Source organism: Artemia franciscana, chromosome 17 (assembly GCF_032884065.1).
Source record: "Artemia franciscana chromosome 17, ASM3288406v1, whole genome shotgun sequence".
Lineage (NCBI taxonomy): Eukaryota > Metazoa > Arthropoda > Branchiopoda > Anostraca > Artemiidae > Artemia > Artemia franciscana.
Genome location: NC_088879.1, coordinates 15824569 through 15846332, shown reverse-complemented (window position 1 = coordinate 15846332; position 21764 = coordinate 15824569). Strand labels below are relative to the sequence as shown.

The 21764-nt window shown below is 33.8% G+C and overlaps 2 long non-coding RNA genes across 5 annotated transcripts in view; both read right to left on the bottom strand.

Annotated features, from left to right (window-relative positions):
* The window catches only part of LOC136037915 (uncharacterized), a 343911-nt gene that overhangs the window by 119249 nt on the left and 202898 nt on the right, over positions 1–21764 (bottom strand). The window lies entirely within an intron of this gene.
* On the bottom strand, positions 502–21216 carry LOC136037608 (uncharacterized). Of its 4 annotated transcripts, XR_010619979.1 has the most exons (4): positions 21131–21216; positions 18904–19106; positions 3922–4137; positions 502–699 (listed from the first exon to the last, which is right to left on the bottom strand). It is a non-coding gene; the product is annotated as an uncharacterized LOC136037608 (long non-coding RNA). The 4 variants fall into 4 exon arrangements; XR_010619980.1 differs by lacking the exons at positions 18904–19106; positions 21131–21216 and adding an exon at positions 12393–12421; XR_010619982.1 differs by lacking the exons at positions 18904–19106; positions 21131–21216 and adding an exon at positions 12325–12387.

The window sequence follows — 21764 nt, the reverse complement described above, 5'->3', positions numbered from 1 at the left end:
ATTTTAAGAGACATCTTAAGGTTTCCCTTGTCATCATGAATGCAAATCCTTTTTTGAGCCTAGTTTCAGGACCACTGTAGATATTCGCGCATTGATTGTCGAGTTGTTTCTTTCCCGATCCAGTCCATTTTACTACGAATAATGCCAAGATATTTAACTGAAAATTTCTCATCTCATGGAGTACTTGTTCAGTTTTCGACAGTTGCATTACTGTCCAAACATTCCATAATCAAAACTTCAGGATATTAGTCGCTGTCAAGACACGCGTCCGGGGTCATGTGTTCGTCATCGTCAATGGTGATTCGGATCCGAGAAGTTGCAGGAAAGGAGAAGAGTTGCAGGAAAATTTTCTCCAGGCTTATCCCATGGTTCCCCGGAATAGATTGCGAGTCCATTGCCCGTCTCTCCTTCTTTGTCCAGGCTTGGCACTGGCTGCTGCAATACAGGCATTTGCACCACAGACAGGCAGAGTTCAACAGCTCGTTTATTCGGAGGTCACATGTATTTTAGTTTATTAGTTAAAAACATTAGCAAAAGGTAATAAATTTTATGCTTAGAGAATAGATGTTTTGCGAACCAGCAGAATCAGGTCTTGTCTCTTGAATCTTCTTGGTTCGTATGTAATCTGTTCCAGAAGAGCATTTTGAGTGACTTATTAACCTTTCAAATCCTTCAAAGGGCTTAATATCAGACTGAAGTCTAAAAGAGAGAAAACTATAAGTAACAGTTCGAATAGGGATAAATACTTTTATTAGACAGTGAAAAATTCTGTTATGAAAAATTTTATTAGAATAAAATTCTGCTGATGTATTTCTCTTTAGTATTTCTGCTGATGACAATCACTGTACATGTGATCACAAATATCTAGTATTTTTTTTTATTGTTTTGTTCATTGTCTAATCAAAGGATTTATCGACATTCGAACAATTATTTATCGTTATAAAAAGGCAGTGTGGTCTTCAAAATTACCTATGCCGTGTAAGTAATAATAATTTATAATTATGCAGGATGTTCACCCACCTGTTGTAGTGCATTGAACTTCACACGAGGTATTTCACTTCACACCAAAAATTTAATTTATAGAGAAATTTTCGACCTTCATTCATGTCTTGGATAATGTAAAATTTTACAAAGGACTCATGGTCGTTTGGAAAATATAAAATAGGACAGACACAAAAAATTCAGTTATTTTTGAAAAAAAGCAAACTGTTCAAAAAGTACATGACAATGAACTGTATAAAATGACCCAAGCCAATTTTAACCGAAACTTTTAAATAGGAAATTTTTACAATATATAAACATAAGAATCTTCTGCTTTTACTGATCCAAATACACAAAATCCTACAATTTTATAGTTTCGAGTTTGTCCAAAGGTAATAGACTAAATACATTTTTGTTTTTATTCAGAAAAAAGAGAAAGGACATCCCTCAAAAAGGTGAGATCTTCAGGAAGATTACACAGGCAATTCGACATGATTGAGGGACACGAAATAGAGGTTTCACGCTCCTGCCTCAAGATATGTGATATTGTGTAGGGTCACAGATGCGTCTTTCTTTATCAGGGTCTTGAAACAAACTAAAACTGAAAGTTCTTGTGGTGAAATCACGAGATAGCAAAAAAAATGCACCACATCATGCGAGTTTCTCTGTTTCTCGTAAAAAAAAACCAGAGGGACAGAAAAAAAGTAAATTTAAATTAAAGAACAGAAACGGTTAACTCAGAAAACAGAGGTTGTGTTCTATAGCTATTTTTTTTTGTTGTTTTATAGCTCTATTTTCTCGAGAAACTAAAACAATAACCTGTTTAGTTGAGCTTTTTAAGTGCATATTTTTTGTTCTAACCACAAAATCTGTATTAAGTAGATTGAACACTAATTCTCAGGGAAGGTCTTGTGACTTTCTGATTGATTTTCTTTTTGCAATGAAGCACCAAATCTAATTGTAGGTGTGCTTTTGTTTCTGGAACCCGTTATTCACTTTTTACTCAAGCAAAAGAAAAAGAAATTTTGTCCAATTGCTTTTTTTTTCTTTGTTTGATAATGGAGTAACAAAAATGGTCAATTTAGAGGCCAAAAGCTAGTCTACAACTACTAGTCTATTGCTTGAATTTTTGTCACCATCTAGCCCATTGATCTTACCTGAAACGAAGAAATAAACAAATAGGCCATACAAAGCTCCGCATTTTTCTGATTTATTGTCTACGCTTAGATATTTAGGGACTGAAATAATTCAACATTAGGCTAGTGAAGAGTGGAGGTTAGGCTATTTTGTCTGTCATAATTACATTATGATTAATGCGTGCTTGGCTACAACTTGCTCCTTCATTTTAAACGTAGCACCAGCCATAACTACTCAATCGTCTGGTTAACCATATAAGGTTAAGACGCTGTTCTGACGCTGTTCTGTCGATTGAATTAAACGCTTGTTCATAAGACTCTGGAATAAAGGGTATGGGTATATAAACAGGTTTATAAAAGCATCAGCTCAATTTTATTAACAAGTGAATATCTTAATGTGAACAGTGTTCCCTTAGGATGTCACAAGGATGCGCAGAGCATATGTGGTGCTTTAATTATCAATTAGAAGTGCATGAATCACCATACCCATTTATTATTCCCACATCCATTTGCTATACCTTTTTATATACCTCATACCATACCATGCTATACCCATTTTATATACTTATTACCATTTATTCTAGAGTTGTATGTACAAGCGTATGATTCCATAGATAGAAAAGCGTCAGTGTGCTCCCTAGCCTTATATAGTTAACCAGATGATTACGTAGATATGACTGGTGGTATGTTTAAAATTATTACTAATTCGGCTAAGGTAGGTAACTAAATTGGTTGTAGGTACGTCGTGACTATGAATAAAAGTGAGCAATGATTTATCTTTACTTAAACAGACCGTTCTTATAGATCAGCTGTGATAATTAAAAGAACAACATATGCCATTTTTGTCGAAATTAAATTAGAGATGCACCAGTTTTGATAGAGGAGGATTATCTTATGGAGTTGTAGTGACATTTGTCTTCCTTGTTGTCACGGAAAAAGGAGCTATACACCAAAAATAGATTATTTTTTAGTTCGCTCAGAACATTTTAGGCAGAAAAGGATTATCTTACCTATAGGAAAAAGGAGACATACGCCATAAAATGGAATAATTTTGAATTCAATTGGAATATTTTGAAATTAATTTACACAACTGAAAAGAGGATTAAAAAGTTGACTTATACATTGGTCTCATTCTTCAGAAGGACCGCAGCCAAGAAACTTTTTTGTATTTTTCGGTTCTTCTGAAAAGTTACGAAAACGGCTTTTAATGGCGGACTTTTAATTATCACAGTCAAGATCTTTCTCTAAAGATCCAGACAAAGGCTGTGATAGAAACAAGATTGATAGACTTATCTACAAAATAGGTAATGTAGATTATTTGAGTATCCTAGGAAGACATATTGCAGAAGTAAATTAATTTCTAGAAATATTGAGATTCCAGGGTTTAAATGTCAGTGTTAAGAGGAGTAAGTTCCATAAATTAGAATTAAGAATGATTATTAGAAACCGTAGAAATGTACCAGGATTATTATTAAGAAAAGTGAACGACATGAAGGTTTAAATTTCCAAGGAGTGAATATCACAGCTGGAAAACATACCTTGTGTAATTAAACTTAATACGTATTAAAATCTAGGGAACAAAGCATATATCTACATTTTCTTTATTTGTTTCTATTAAAAAATTTTCTCAATTTTCTCAATTTTTCCTTGTGTGAGGTCTGGTTTCTTGAATTGCTTGTTGTGCCTCCTGATGAAAATTTTTTTTTTTTCTAAAATGACTTTAATCATTCAAAACTGTGTATAAATGAAACGTCAATAAACAGGACAACCAGAACGAACGTATGGTATAATTTTAGAAACTCACTCTTTCCCGATTTTCTGATTTCCTTATAAACCTTCAGTCTGATTTCTTGATTATGAAGCATAGCTTGCTGATTAGGCTTAAACTTGCTTCTCGGAAGATTCGCTAACGTACTAAGCTGGTTACTTTCTTGCTCATGGATAACGCTTAATGTTTTGCTGCTGAAGTTTTGACATGAAATGTTTCCTGAAGTGACTTGATTGGCAGATGGCTTCAAACCTGAAAGCATATTTTTATTTTCAGAAAATTCCACATTTGTGCACGAATTTTTTGGTTCATTTACAAAATACTTTGTTTAATTCTTGCTTATCATTTTCTGTACTTACAAACTTATTCTAGTTCTTTCAAAAGGAGATACATTTTCTTTTTATCGGTTGTCTTTTTTTTGTTTGTCTTTCTTTTTTGGTTGTCTTTCTTTACCCCTTTCAAAATGGTAAGAGGAGGCTATTTCTATATGAGTCTCGTGGCTGATAGATTCCATGGAATGGCAAATGATACATAAATCATTTACTTCTGTATTTCTTGCTTTACTGACTAAATTTAATTTTCCTATTAGAGTGAAGGCAGTTACAGTTGACAATGTGCATTGCCAATTATTTTCTACCTCCAAATTCATAATTGCGGTCACAAAGACGGACTGAACGATAAGGCGTCTTTTAAATGTAAACTACTTTTAAAATTTTTTAATTTTGCATAAACTACGCAATTCTGTTATAATTTAAAGTTTTTTTGGTAATATGACGCTTACGTAGGCATCCCGTCAGAAAACCTTTTAAATACTGATCCAAGAAACCTTCAAAAATCTTGGTAAAGAACCTTCAACAAGGTCGGCACAAAATTGTCTTAGAATAGCATCCCTCTATGGTAGAAAAAGACGAAATTAACTTGGAGCATTCATTTCTCTTTTGCAAGGGTTTATTTCAGCAATTTCTACCAAGAGATATAAACCTTCGTCAGCTTCTTCTCTAATAAGTAAAAAAAAAATAGAGAACAGTATTGAAAAATAAAATAAACAGAAATCACAATAAATAACCGCATCAAACTAAAAAATAACAAATATTCGGCCGAATATTCAAGTTCTTTCAAAATTTAAATTACAATGTAATATTTTAGTTCTTAACCAAAAAGCTTTAAAACATTCCTAAGAAACATCATAAAACAATGTGAATTAAAAAATGAACAGAAACTGACTTTGAAAAAAGTTTTCAAATTTTTGTTTGAAGAAACTGTAGAGTTGCCGGTCTTTCCTAAGGAAAAATAAAAAATAGGAGAAGTATGGACAGACCCGCTAGTAGGGCCTTCTGACCTGCACCCCTTCTTCCCAACAAAAAGCCAAGATCTTCCAAAATAATATTCTTCTCATGTTTACCATAAATGTGTATTTTGTTTGTTTGTTTTAACTAGCTTTTAACTACACATTTTCTCACGTACAGTAGTCTAGAATGTCGTAGTTGTCAAGCTTTTAGTTTCGTCTTCACAGCTAAATATTTAAATTGGCTGTTTTGACGTTTCCTTTTTTTTCAGTTTTCTGAAAATAAAAGTAAGCTAAAAAAATGAATAAGAAAAACTAATTAGGGGTATCTAGATAAAAGTTCAAATAGTACTACCTTTTGGCTAAAACTACCGATATCTACTGCATTTGACCCTGAGAAAAAGCTATAATTCTTTGAGTGAATGCGAGTACAAGTTAAGAAAATATAAGGATATTTTTCAACGCATGTTAAAGAATTCTATAAAAGAACTTAATACTGAAGTTCTAAGACCATTAATAGAACAACAATCCCAGGCCACATCTTTTATTTCATTTCCACAACAGAGCCATCTATTATACATATGTAACATTGCGCTATCTGTAGTAAAACTAGAGTTGGTGCTTCAGTACCTTCACCAGGCCTCTATGGATCTAAAGTAGGGCAGAAACTAGCTAATTTTGGTACCCAAGAAATACAAAGGTGTCTAAAATAGGACATGCTGACTGGTAATTTAGACGCTCTGAAAGTCAATAAAATTATGTAAATAGCATGATAATGCATCTGACGATCCCCTGCGGGATCACTACGTAAAAACCGTTTTGCTAGTAAAACTTGAATTAGTAGATTTCATGTTAATAATATAGATTGACGAAAATAGCAAAAAATTATTCGTTTATGTAATAGCTCCATCCTCTCTCCCCCTAAAAGCAAGAAATGTAACGTCGGAAAAATAAAACACGTATGCCTGCTACAAAGTATCCGTGGTTTGCCTAACCAAGAAATATTCAGGAAAAACATTTTACCTCATGCTTAAGAAGGCTATTAAAAAAAAAATTCGTAACTAATTTCCAATTTAGTGAGTTTCCTAGGGTACCATATTTAGGAAGCTGCTATTCCGGGTTTAGATACTTCAAGGTTCTGTATTTAGTAAACTGCTGCCCAAATTTTAGATCCCAAAGAGGGTCCCAAAGGCTCGGGTACCAAATACCCAATTTTAGTGAGAATCCGCTATCCACTCCAAGAGAATAAGAAGAAGGTATATCCCGTGTAATGAAGCAAGATGTTACAATAATCTTAGTTATTATTACAAAATATGATATTCGTAAAAACAGTATGATGTTAAATAATAAGCAAGCTAAATGAATCAGATGTAGAGAAATGACACAATCAGGCTCCGACTATTGGTTAAAAAAAGAACCATAGCCAAAATGAGAAACGATGATCGTAAACCGGGGTAAACTAGTGATATTGATCCGTTTTTTTTTTATTTAAATGCTGAGTTTACCCGTTACTATCAGCTTAAGCGTTTATTGATATAATTTGGAAAATTTCTATTCTAGAAATTAGTGAAACTCCAAGTAAATCAAAAGCACTTAATGCTCTTAGATATAGTTATGTGAAAAGATACCACATAAACTAAATACCGAATGTTTTTATCAGAGAACTTTTTATCTCAGATATTTTCTTTTTTGGACAACGCCTGCTCTTTAGGAAGTTTTACTTGATAATATAGAAGTCAAGGTAGAATATATACACATAGCAGCGTGCATGTTTTGGCTGCACTTTTTAGCTACTGCACTTTTAGCTACTGGTTCATCCAATCTTTAGCATCACTAAATTTACTCGTTTAAACAAAGATATTTCAAAGGAGAATAATTTATTCTCTGTTGACCCCTAAAAAACTAGAAAAGGTAACTTGAATATAATGCAATAATAGAGTTTCTATCACCTACTGTTTTTCCATCCATTTTGTGTGTGTAAAATTTGGCTGTACAGAACAAAAAAAATCTAATTTCTAATGATTACTTTAATTTTTGATATTAAGCACGAATATGTAGGAATAGTTTTTTGGACTCAATATTTTCCAGAAAGGATTTTGTCTGTAAGACGAACAATTCCACCAAAAACTTCCAAATAATGAATCAGTTCGTGGTAACGAACTGTAAGTAATGAGTGACCCGGCTCAATCATAACCGATACTCTAAAAACAGAATTATAATACAAATAGATGTATCAAAAGAATCGGATTTTTATGCTTATATTAAACGTAAATGAAACATCAAGTTTAGTCCTACCCATCAAAACTTACGAGCCTAAGAAAATTTGACTTATTTTCGAAAAAAGGGAGAAATAGCCCCTAAGAGTCATATAACCTTAATGAAAATCACACAATCAGACTAACCGTATCAGAGAACCATGCTGAAGAGGTTTTAAGCTCATATCTGGAAAAATATGGAATTTCGTACTTTTTTTCTGGAAGAAAGATCACAGATACGCGTAGATGAAAATTGGAACTTGGAATGTTACGACGTTAAAAAATAACATATGTCGTATCGTATTGAAAGTGAGTCGTATCGACATTTTGACCAACGAATTCAGACGATTCAAACTGGACTTATTAGCAGTTTCAGAAACTCATATCACAGGAGTAGGAAGCATGACATTAGGCGATATAGAATTTGTTTACTCAGGCAGGAAGGGTGGGGTACATGGACAAGAAGTAGGGTTTATGATGAATGAGGATACTGCTAAGTTAAGCAGGGTTGGGTTCTATCCCCCTTTATATGGTTCATTTTGATGAATTGTGTCTAAAGGAGCATAGGAAAGGCAATGGGAGATCACGGAATTAAATGGGGAGGAAATACTCTCCTGGACTTAGATTATGCTGATGATTTGAGCATCCTAAATTAAACAGTAAAGAAAATGAATGAGTTTTTAGAGGTTTTGCAAAATTATGTTGCTAGAATAGGTCTGAAAATAAATGTTAAGAAGGCTCAGTCAGTAAGACTAAGTCAATAATTGAAGATGAAAAGGTGACGTTGGGTAACCAAAAGATTGATCAGGTGGTCAGCTTCACTTACCTTGGTAGTATTATTAGTAAAGATGGTGAGAGCAGTAAAGATGTTAAAAAGCAGACCATGGCTGTCATTAGATATATCGCTTTCTGCAATAATAAACAAACATCTCCCACAATGTATTTTTTACTGCTAATCAGCTAAACCTCTTATGGTCCACTGGAAAAGTTATTCATATTTGCTGTGTGTGAGGCATATGCGTGGTGTAACAAGTTACTGTTGAGAAAACAAAGCGAAAACCTGTAACTTCTTTATTGCTTGTAACATGGTTCTAATAAGAACTGAAGTTATTTGCACCACGAGGAGGGAGCGTATACCAGAAAAAAACTAAATCAATTACGTATTAATGACACGATATTATTCAACACACCATTTTGGTAACTGAGTCCAAGAAGAGAGTTTGACTGGGCCTTGCTAAAATTGAGTGGTGCCATTTGGGGGGGCAGTTGATCACCAATAACTTGGAAAAAGAAAGTTATTATATATCCCATGCCCCTAGACTCTCCGGAGTGGACCCCTCGTACCCCCCCCCCCCCCCAACCCCTTCCCGAAATAAAAAAAAAAATCTGGAGCTATGCCCCTGATAAAGTAGCTGGGTAAGACTTGATACTGCTTTTAAGTTTCTGCATTATTTGCTATTGTTTGTTGCAACAGCTGTTTTGTAAAATATTTACCGCCAAACGCTCAATTTGACAAACATCACTTTTTAACTCGTTTCTTCAACTCACCGATTTTTACATTCCTTTCTTTGTTTGTTCATCAAATAAATTGCTTAAAGAGCTTAATTGCTTAATTGCTTTAAGGCTTTAGCTTAAAGAGCAAGGTATTAGGAGGAGCCAAGCCGATCATACATGTAATAAGTTCTGTTCTTCTTAAGTTTTAATGCTTCTCCTTACTTTCAGTTGAAAAAACTTTTTCATATTTATTTTTTCATTGTTTTTTTAATTATGCTAGAAAATCCTGCTCTCCCTTTATGAAACTTTTCTTCCCCCATAAAAAATTCCTGCAAGAAAAGTTCCCCCAACATATCCCCCTCTTCTTAACCCCCCCACCCCCTCCCTCCAACATAAAAATCCCCCAAAAAATGGTTTTACTCTATCAAATAAAAATCCTCCTGAAAACACCTGTACACTTCCCAATAACCATTACTATATGTAAGCACTGGTCAAAGTTTGTAATTTGTGGCCCCTCCCAAGGGAACTGTAGGGGATTAAGTCGTCCCCAAAAACATAGTTATAAAATTTTTTTACTACGTTGAATAAAACGGCTATCTCAGAATTTTGATCCGTTGACTTTGGGAAAATAATTAGCGTGGGAGGGGGCCTAGGTGCCCTCCAATGTTTTGGTCACTTAAAAATGGCACTAGTACTTTTCATTTCTGTTAGAATAAGCCCTCTCGCAAGACTTTTGGACCACTGGGTCGATACGATCACCCCTGGGAAAAAAACAACAAAAAAATAAAACAAAAAATAAACACGCATCCGTAATCTGCCTTCTGGCAAAAAATACAAAACTAGTAGATAGGAGCTTGAAACTTCTACAATAGGGTTTTCTGATATGCTGAATGTGATGGTGTGATTTTCGTTAAGATTCTATGACTTTTAGGGGTTGTTTCCCCCTATTTTCTAAAATAAGGCAAATTTTCTCAGCCTCTTAACTTTTGAGGGGTATGATTAAACTTGATGAAACTTATATATTTAAAATCAGCATTAAAATTCGATTCTTTTGATGTAGCTATTGGTATCAAAATTCAAATTTTTTGAGTTCTGGTTACCATTTAGCCGGGTCGCTCCTTACTACAGTTCGTTACCACGAACTGTTTGATAAAATAATATAAATGGGTGATTGGGTGCAATAAAAGTGTAAAACTAGCACTATTAAAAAAAACTCGTTAGCGGAGTGGTAAGCACACTTGCCGTAGTACATAGGTTTGAATAAGACAAATTTTAGTCTTAGAGAGGACTAAAAAGCTAAAAATAATAAATACATGATCTTTTTTACTTGTTTTCAAAATGATTTCAAAAGTAGCACATAATATTCTTTGTCGAAAATCGATGAACATAAGTGAAAATAGGACTGCAAAATGAACTTGGCGTTAAACAACATGTTATTTTTAACTTCTTTTCCTCAACTCATCGACTCACCTAATTAACAAGTGGTGCAAAATGAACTGGGCTTTACATAACTTGTTCTTTTTAATTTATTTTCCTCATTTCATCGACTTATCTAATTTATGCATTTATAACTTGGATCAATTTGGTATCTATGTTATAAGAAACCCAATCAGTTTTACACCCATCATTTTCACTTATATTATATTCTCTCCGCCAAACCCCAGCTTGAAAACAAATATGTAGAAGAGCTTAGCAATTTTCGCATGCATTCCCTGACTCTGATTAAACAGTATCTCTACATATGTGTCTGATACTATTAGACGCCTTAAGTCAAAGCTAACACATGGCGTAGATGAAACTCACACTCTATACATCAAAAATGGTGATCCTGTGCTTTTAGAATGTAACATGTTACTGCTGCAGGTGATTTTTACACAATATTTGGTTCCGTCAACATTCGAAATGAGAGATTTTTCTCCTATTCTGAAAAAAACAAGAAAAACCCCCAATAAATGCAAATGTTTCAAACCCATAACTATGTCAACCAGTGTATGCAAACTTTACGAACTACATTTCATAAGAAAGCTTGAAGAAGAACGTTACACGCCTCCGCATCAGTTTGCCTCTAAACATGGCGATAGATACGCAGACACTCTTATGGTTGTTGCTAAAATCCCCCTTAGGAAAGATAAATGGCAATGCCACTGAATAGAATTATACCAGTTAAGAAAGGAGCCACGCAAGGTACCATTACCTCACCTTATTATTTCAATATTTATGTCCTCGGAGCTCAAGACTAGTGTCAGCTGCCTTGCGTTCTTTCTGATCTCAATATCTCCTTATTCACATATGCCTATGACATTTTTCACCTCAGTTGAGCTTTGGACAAAAGAAAATTTCAGAAAATTTCTAAAATTTAAAAACAGAATTCTTAAAAAACAGTTTTAAATTCAATACTGAAAAGTTCATATGAAATTATGCTTGGAAATTAATAGACCCACCCCTTCTGACCAAAATCATTTATCTTACCATTCCTATTGGAAACATTGGAAACATCGTCATCTCCTCACAGAACATACAAAACGCCCCATACCAGCTTCATATGCTTTCAATGTTTATGCTAAGCTTTGTTTCAATCACCGTTATTTGTCAATGCTGTAAAACACTGTTGCTCTCCCCAACATATCTTATATTGCCCCTTTCTAGAAGATTCTTACTTACGCTGATAAATTAAAAGATATTGCTCCACATTCTTCCGTTTCACAAACTACCTACCGAGATATCCAATTTTGACATGCAGTTCAAAGTGCATCAATAGTCTTTATATAACAGTTCCTACTATAGCTGTTGGTATACTTAGAGAAAAACACAACCAAAAGGTTTCAAAAACATACTTGGAACCAAATCCCTCTACACTAGTTATATTACGAAAAGAGAAACCACCAATGCAACAGCACAAACACATTGAAAAAAAAAGATAGAAGGAGAAAAGGAAGACTGTTTTCCTAAATTAGTGATTAATATAGACCAGCACTTGAACGAGGCCTTAACCCTTCTCATCCATACAATCACCAAGGTCAAACAGCATAGCCATACACAATCAACCACAAAGAATAATCCATGGACAGGCAGTCATGTCGTCAATAACTATAAGTCGTCATTTACCAAACGATAAAACAATAAAGACAAATAATTCAGAGGCAACAACCCAACACAAGGGCTCATCAGGAGAATACACTTGCCTATAGGGTTTTGGCACTTTAAATTCTCTACCCAGTCAAGTGTTGTGCCTACCACAGAATATCCATGGCATCCCCATGTCTGGTATCACCCCCAAAATACATGCCTATGAAAAAATAAAAACCAACAAATGTAGAACAACCAAGTAACACCAAATCAAGCTTATCCTGTTAATATATTCCTCTTTTTAGCATCAATAGGTAAACTAAATGTGATAAATTATACCAGATCACAAATATGAACTCTTTACAAAAAACCTGAATGAACTAAACAATTATAGAATTCATCATTACCATATGGTTATTTTTCAAAAAAATGCGCTATTAGAAACACAATTAAAAATAGATGGCGCTACATCATCAATATTTTGCGAACCTCCGAAGTTAGCCGAAGATTTCCTTAAATATTTCCAGATAATTCTTTTGGTATTAAATTTAAAAGTTCGTTATAATGAAAACTTAATTTTTTAAAATGCCAAATCAATTTATTTGCAGAAAAACCTCTTAATATCAATTTTTGGCTTAAGATTTTACATGTATTTTTAAAATCAATATAATTACTACAAATCCTTGCATAACAAAGTAACTGTTAGAAAAACGCCGAATACGTGATATATGAGTGTATATTACTTTCAGGGAATGGGAAACTAATCACTTCAAAATCAAAATCATCCGTTTTATTATACATTTTAAAACTGAATTTATTATAATCAGAAATATTAATATTTAAATCTAAGAAATGATCTTCAAGACCAGCACCATGGCTAGGTTCAAGAGTAAGCTCTGATGGATATATATTTCTAGAAATATCAGTGAAATCCTTGCAATTTAAGACCAAAATATCATATAAATATCTTTTATTATTTGACAAAACATGTTTTATATTATTTGAATTATTCTTATCCATCATATATTTATATTCTAGTTGACTTAAAAACAAGTCAGCTATAAATAGGTGGCTTCCCCCCCCCCAAGGGAATTCCCACGACTTGCTTGTACAAATCACCACCAAATCTTATATAAGTATTGTATAAAACAAATTCTAGTAACTCAAAAATCATATCCAAGCTGTAACATCTCAAGTTAACTATAGTCTTAAAGCAATTTGTCCATATAGCTTTTTATTATAAGTGTCTATTTTTAAGAATCTTTTAATAGATAAGAGGAAAGATTTCTTGATAACCGTTTTTAAATTGTCTAACACTACATTAAGTGATAAATTAGTATACATTGTCGCAAAATCGAAAGACTCAATTCTTTTAGCTGAAACCATTGTTAAAGAATCTATCACCTGCAGTGAATTATTAACACTCCAATATGGATTAAAATTCAAAAATTTTTTAATACCAGAACAATAGGTTTTAAGTTTATTTATAATTTCCTTTAAAATTAAAGAGAGGTCAGCAGCAGCAATGCGATTTGGACATTTAGCTGCTCCAGCTATAAACTGTGGTTTAGGGGGATTCTTATAAAATTTTACAGTCCAATATAGGAAAGGGAACATTTTATCATTGTCATTTATTTTAATATTAAAATTTTTTAAAAGTATTTCTTCAGTCTTTTCAATTAAATTCTCATCCTCTATATTTACCTTTTCGTAAACATTAGTTGTGCATAACTCCCTTTTTAATATATCACAATACAGCTTCTGACAAATTATGGCAAAATTATTATTAGCTTTATCCACCGGCACAATTACAAATTCATTCGGTAGATTAGCAATTGCTTGTATTATCTTAGGATTATAAAATAGTGATTTAGTGTTACTATTTTTTAATTTAGAATATATTTTATTTCGTATTTTACTAATAATTAAATTCTTCCAACTTTGAAAACTCTCTTTGTTTTTATTCTCTTTCTTACAGCACTTATCAATAAATAAATCAAAATCATTTTCCAAGCCTTCAAGAACAGTCAATGGTTTCAGATGATGAGAAAGACGGAAATTAACCCCTTTATTCATTATAATTTGAAGATCATCTTGTTTTATTATTGAGAAGTCCCCAGTTATAACATGTTTGTAAGTGGGATTTACAAATGGGCCAAGTTGCTTACAATTACAAACTGGTTTCCAATTTATATCACTATCTAATCTTTTAAGTGTTAAATTATAATTTAAAATCATTTGCCCAATAGTTTTTGAAAATTTATAAATTAAAACTGGACAATCATTATAATTCAAATTACTAGGAAGGGCCTGTTTCACATCCCGCTGATTTAAAATTTCTGGTAAATTAATATCTTCAATCTGCTTACAAGTAAAATTAATAGGTAAATATAATCTGTTGTCTTTATTACCAATCTTATCAAATTTTTTATTTTTTGAAATAAATTTTGTTTTAGTTAGAATGCAAATTGTATTGCATATTACTTTAAAATTATATTCAAGAGCTGTATTATTCTTAACAATCCAGAAAAAGTTGATTAAATTCCTCTTTGATAAATTATTTAGACATTTTATTACAGAAACCATACCCCTAGATTCAAATAGCTGGCATAGATTTATAGAAAGCGTATGTAAATCTAATTAATTTTTTCTATTATTTTTCCTATGTCCTCTCGATCGTTTTGTACGTTTAGTAGGACAAGTAAAAGAAGGATGGTCCATAAAACCATCTATACATTTAACAACAACATGAGACATGTCACCATATTTTGCTACACGATCATTTAGCCCAAAAAGATAAGCTCTACCAAGAGTATGGATCCAGAAATCCTCCTGTTTACGTATTCTATTATTCTTCTCTTCTTTATTTAAATTTTCTAACTCTAAATTTTCTAAAATTGTGACAGTTATATCTGATATGGAACACGTACCATTTTTACAATGTTGAACTAGATAGTTATTAGTTTTTTCTTTATTAACTGTTGTCTTGTGTCCAGAAAATCTTATATATATATTATTAGTTGTTTCCCCCACATATTGTAGGCAGCATTTATTAAATTCTAATAGGTAAATCACATCGGTTGTTTTACAATTAACATTACCACGTAACTGGCATGCAAAATTTTTCTTATACAATGTACTCCGAACAGATGTACGTGGGATAAAATAGTCATGGCAAAGAAAACAACGACTCTTACACTTACAAACTTTCAAAAAATCGTTCCGAGTTCCGAGGCTAATATTTGTATTTTGTTGCATTAAAAATTATTGAAAATAAATCCAAATCAAACCAACATCCAAATCAAAATCCAACAATCAAAGTCCAAAAAGCATGCCAAGGTCAATAGGTCAATAAATACATAAACATGAAAAAAAAAAGAAAAAAGGGGTGATTTCATGAAAACATGAAAGGACATGAAATTTGCATAAGTGGCATCTCACCAATAATTAACAATTTCAGGTTAAAAACCAGGACCAGGGTAAAGGTCTGTCGGGGAGAAAACTAAAAGATTTTCTCTACCAGCACTGGATCCAACCTGGAATAATATTACGAAAAGAAAAACCACCAATGCAACAGCACAAACACACTTTAAAAAAAAGATAGAAGGAGAAAAGGAAGACTGTTTTCCTAAATTAGTGATTAATATAGACCAGCACTTGAACGAGGCCCTAACCCTACTCATCCATACAATCAAATAGGTCAAACAGAATAGCCATACATCAACCACAAAGAATAATCCATGGACAGGCAGTCATGTCGTCAATAAGTATAAGTCGTCATTTACCAAACAATAAAACAATAAAGACATATAGTATAGTTAAACCTAATGTATAACATTTTATACATATAAATACAATAATATTATATAATATATAACATATACAAAAATAAAACAAAACAATCAAAAATAGGATATTCTATAAAGTATAAACAGTAAAATTGTATTCTCTAATAATATGATTTAAATTAATTTTTTCTTAATCTGAAACTTTTTATAATAATTCGTTATTAACAATTTTTTTTTCTACAGTACCTATGATAAATATTTTATAATAGTTATTAATAACCAGTAAGTTTACAGAATATAGATATTACCTATAGCATATCACATGGAAAAGTATACAATACATTACGTCTAATACATACAACTCAATTTTAAAAATCACAAACAAAATGATTTAGTGTTTACATCAGAATAAATATAAAAAGATAAATACCACGTATAATCAGGTGCTTTGCACCCTAAAATAATTAAATGTAATTTAATGGTAAATGAACTAAAATGAAGAGGAATGGTAAAAATGGTAAATGAACTAAAATGAAAGGAAAGAGCATCATCAAAACTTAAAACCAAAATACATTTTCCGTAAACCAGGGAGGCAGTTCTTCATTCTTTACGATAAAATTTTCAGGAACTGAAACAATTTATGAGTGATATCAATATTCCTACTGGATAATTGAACTTTTTATTTACCAAAAACCTTTTAAAACAATCTAATGATAACCCTATTGTCTAACCCTCTAAGGCAATTGCACCCTACATCCTAACATTATGCGAATGCGTGTTCAAGAGGGGACAACTCCCCTAATACGTGAAACAATATTTGTCCGTTCGAAATTTTAATGTTGCTCCTCACTGTCAATATGAAAAAAAATATTTATTCTATATTTATTATCAATACTATACCCAAAGTTACCCTGCAAGCGAGGGTTAACGCCCAATGTAACCAGACTCATCAAGTTGAGGTTTAGATTTTGCAGAGGAATGCTGTGATAGAAAAAATTTCTAACAAATAAAAAAATTACGGTTCGTATTTGTAAGCTGCATTTATGCTTGCGACCAAATGGTATATTGCATGCTATATAGACTCGTGAAACTAGGAGGCTATATAAATAAGCTACCATTTCAATAGTTTCCAGAATTTTACCTTGATAACATTTTGGTCCTGTGCGGGCTAAAATGCTAAAGTGCAGTACTTACCAGTAACAATTTCAAAGCATTGTCTCCACCAGCATCTCATCCTTTTTAGGGGGAGTTTAATGTCTATTTCCTAAAATCATACAAATTTCTGCGTGCTGATAGAATGGTCAGCACCTAAGCTAAGAGCTCATATGGCACTTGTGACGAGGCAAGAAGGGCTAAAAGCCAAGAGCTCAAATAGTATGAGCTCTAACAAAATTCTAAGAATCAATAGATTGATTTAAAAGGAAAATCAGAGGCTTAATGCCGGTCAGGATTTAAATAAGAGCTTTGAGTCACGATACCCTTCTAAATATCAAAATTCATTAAGATCTGATCACCCACTCGTAAGTTATAAATACCTCATTTTTTCTAATTTTTCATCTACCTTTAGCCTCCCAGTTAGTCAATTTGTGCAGCTCCCTGACACTCCTATACCAATTTTCATCGTCCTAGCACTTCCAAAAGCACCAAACTAGCCAAATCACTGAACCCCTCCCCCCCAAAGAGAGTGAATCCAGTACGGTTACGTCAATCACGTATCAAGGACATTTGCTTATTCTATCCACAAGCTTCATCCCGATTCCTCAACTCCAAGCGTTTTCCAAGATTTCCCCCTGCAACTCCCTCCAATTTCAACAGATCTGGTCGGAATTTGAAATGAGAGCTCTGAGACATGAATTCCTTCTAAATATCAAATTTCATTAAGATCCGGTAACCCGTTCTTAAGTTAAAAATACCTCAATTTTTCAATTTTTTCCAAATTAACACCCTTCAGCTCCTCCAAAGAGAACGGATCCGTTCCAATTATGTCAATCACGTGTCTAGAACTTGTGCTTACTCTTTCCGTAAGGTTTCATCCCGATTTCTCCACTCTAAGCATTTTTCAAGATTTCTGTTTCCCTTCTCCAACCCTCTTTGTCCCCGGATCCAATTCGAGTCGAAAATGGAGCATGTGAGACATACGATCCTTCTATATATATATCAAGTTTCATTAAGATCCGATCACCCATTTGTAAGATAAAAATACCCCAATTTTCACGTTTTCCAAGAATTCCGGTTTCCCCCCCCCCAACTCCCCCATATGTCACAGGATCTGGTCTGAATTTTAAATTAGAGCTTTAAAGCACAAGATCCTTCTAAATATCAAATTTCATTAAGATCTGGTCACCCGTTCGTAAGTTACAAATACCTAATTCTTCCGAAATACCCCCTCCCCAACACCACCAAAGAGAGCAGATCCAGTCCGGTTATGTCAGTCACGTATCTTAGATAGGTTTTTATTCTTCCCATCCAGTTTCATCCTGATCTTTCCGCTTTAAGTATTTTCTAAGCTTTCCGGTCCCCTGCCCCAACCAACTGCCCCCCCCCCCCGAATTACGCTGGATTCGGTTGATATTCAAAATAAGAGATCTGAGTTACAAGGCCCTTCTGAATATGTAGTTTCAGGAAGATCCGATCACTCCTTCGTAAGTTAAAAATACGTCCTTTTTTCTAATTTTTCAGAATTAACCCCCCCCCCCCCCAATAGATGGGATGGGTTCCAATTATATCAATCACGACTCCTTTTTATTTTCCCAACCAAGTTTCATCCCGATCCCTCAAATCTAAGCGTTTTCCATGATTTTAGGTTCCCCCCAAACTCCCCCCAATGTCACCAGATCCGGATAGAATTTAAAATAAGAGCTTTGAAACACGATATCCTTCTAAATATCAAATCTCGTTGAGATCCGATCATCCGTTCGTAAGTTAAAAATACCTCATTTTTTCTAATTTTTCAGAAGAAAAACAGACAGACAGACTGACAGACCGACAGAATTTGCGATTGCTATATGTCACTTGTTTAATACCAAGTGCCATAAAAAGCAAGCTACATAGTGCTCATTTCCTTTTTGTATGAAGGCGAAATTTCAATAAATAATAATAATAACTGTATCACACCGGTGAAATTTCTTACCGTCATCGGTTCTTCGAGTCCTCCGTACTTTCTATCAACGGTGAAAGATTTTTAGTTATAAACGAAGTCTTTTGGTAGAGGACCACGTTTGATTCCAGTCTTTCGAGTCATCTGAGAAGTGGTGACAGCCTCTAAGGTCCTATCTATGCCTCTATTTTTTTCGCTTTCAAATTTGTCAGCAGCGTCAGCTTCATCAATAAAACCTTTTAAAAGCAAAACGAAGTAGGAATAAATTATAGCAATATAATTAATTAGATTACAGTATACGTGTCATTGTGCCTCAAACAAAGGGTGATCAAATAAATCCCCCCAAAAACTCAATCCACTGAGTATAATAATGGAGAGAACTTGAATAAAAAAATAGGACTAACTGATAATGATTAGGACGAGAAAAAACAAATGTCAATAATATTATCTCAAAAATTAGGCAACGCAACTTTATTTTTAATGTCAAGTTGAAGCCACTTATTCAACTATATGCCATAGTTGTCAGACCTGTCTCAAAACCTTAAAAAGTTCAAGAAAAAGAAAGCATCGAAATCTCATTTTTGCTCTTCTGTAAATTAATGGCAAAAAACAAATAAATCCTTTGGTTATGTGTTCAACTGTTACAGTAGCACTGTGGACAAGAAGCAAACTAAATTTTACACCCAAAACAGAGGAGAGGGGAGGAAATCCGATCAACTTGGCTTACTCTTAGTTATGCTTGCCCGAATTTGGTTTCTAAATCTCATAAAAAAATAACCAAGTACATCAATCAGATTAAAAAATTCATAATAAATAAATACAGTATAGGGGTATAAGTCACACGGCTTTTTTATATTTCATTCAAGTCTTCTACTATTGAAGGCTCTATGACCAGGGTACGTTCTGATAATACAGGAACAGAGATTACCGAAGACTGTCCTTCTCAGCCAACCGTCAAGGACTAAACGGTAAGCAGGTCGTCCGTGGTTGGGTTGGATGGATGTCCTAAAGAAAGATTTAAAGGAAATGTTAAAATCATGGGAGGGTGTAAAAAGGGAGGCCTTGGGATGGAGGAGCAGCGTGCATAGCTATATTAGCTTCAGACGGCTTGGTGCTGCGGTGAATTGTTAGTAGCAGTATACTTTTATTTATAAGATATCCAATTGCTTAGCTTTTTTCTTAACACTTCTCTCTTTTTATTTCAACAATACTATAAAATCAAAACTACTTCTTAGTTTATGGTTTGAAGTAGAATTATGGGTGATCTTACAATTTAAATCATTGGAAGACCAAAAAAGGCTCTTAGTCTCTTCAGCACTGCCATCTGCCTTTTTAGCAGAAATATAGGCAAATTAATTCTTCTTTCATTCAGAATAATACAAGATCTCTCAGTATGATTAGTGGCACTTAGTGTGATTGTACTCCTCCAGTATAACACACCTTCACCAAAACTTCCGTAAAAATAATGACAGATTTCCCCCCCCCCCCGATCGGTTTAAAACTTACGAAGCAAGATCTTTGGACCAATAGGAAAGGAGAACCATGAATTTCAGAGACGCTCACATCTTCCTGAACTTTATGTAAAACCAATCGGATTTGCTTATCCCTGAAGATCCAGGCATAAGTAAGCTGCAAAGGTTAAACACCGGTGATGACCCTAACTTTAAAACTTCAAAGCCTGCTAGTGCTAAGATTATAAAGGTCTGTAGTTTAAAATTCCTAATGGAAAATCTCCTTGACCGTAGTTCCCTCGAATATTTAAGAAAACCACATTTAATTTTTGGTCACTCCTTCGGCAGGCCACCGTGGAATTCCACGGTTGTCAATTTCAGACATACCAATCAAGAACTTTTATCAATCAAGAACACTTTTGCTGTCTCTCACCACAGCAAAGACCTAGCCTAGATAACCTGTATTTCTCCTAATAATGGGATCTATTCAAGATTGTGCCAGATGACTAGCAGCATAAAGGGGGCTCACAAAGTACCCACCCCCATACCAACCATTAGCTTAGTAACTTTCACCGATAAACCACCATTAAATTTACTTAACTATGAATGATTATTACATTGCTAATATGAAGGGGCTTGCATCTGGGGTTGACCAAAGTGGGGGAAAAAGGGGCCAGAAAATATTGAGAGCTTTATCTTATTTCATACCCCAGCAATACTTGTATTTTGTATCTCTTTTAGTAAGTTTACTTGGCTGAAGAAATAAGTAACAATTTAATTTGCTATTTTGATCAAATTGCTATGCTTACATCGCACTTAAACACTCTAAAGAATAAGCAGAAGATGAATGATCAAACGCTCAAAACTACAATGGCAGAAGTTGTCAGTCAAGCACTGTCTTCTGAAGTTGGTCCATTGGTTGAGGCCTCTGTTAAAAAACTTACCCCTAGTCATGAACCTGCTACTTTTGATGCCAACAGTATAGAAATAATCAAACAAGAGGTATACACTTGCCTGAAAATGGATTTTGATGTGCTTGTTGAAAAATCACTTAAACAATATGATCTGAGGATGACAAAGCTTGAATCCTCCCTGAAATTGCTTGACTCAGGCTTGTCAAAGCTGCAAAATTCTCTGATCCAATGTTGATCGTCTGAGTGATCAGTTTGACCAAATGAAACTCTCAAATCAGCTGGTCCTATTTGGTTTAAAAGAAGACCCTTATCCAGAAGCTTCTGAAAGCATATTCCTTGGATTTTGCAGTACTAGATTTCTTTGTATTCCTGTGACCCAGAATGATATAGTTTCTGCTAGAAGGATTGGTAAACAAGGCTCAGGATTGAAGCCTCGCCCGTTTATTGTGGAATTTTGTAGTCCTAGAATGCAGCAGCTTATTCTCAGAGAAAAGAAATATTTGCAAGGTAGTGGTGTCTTTATTTCTGA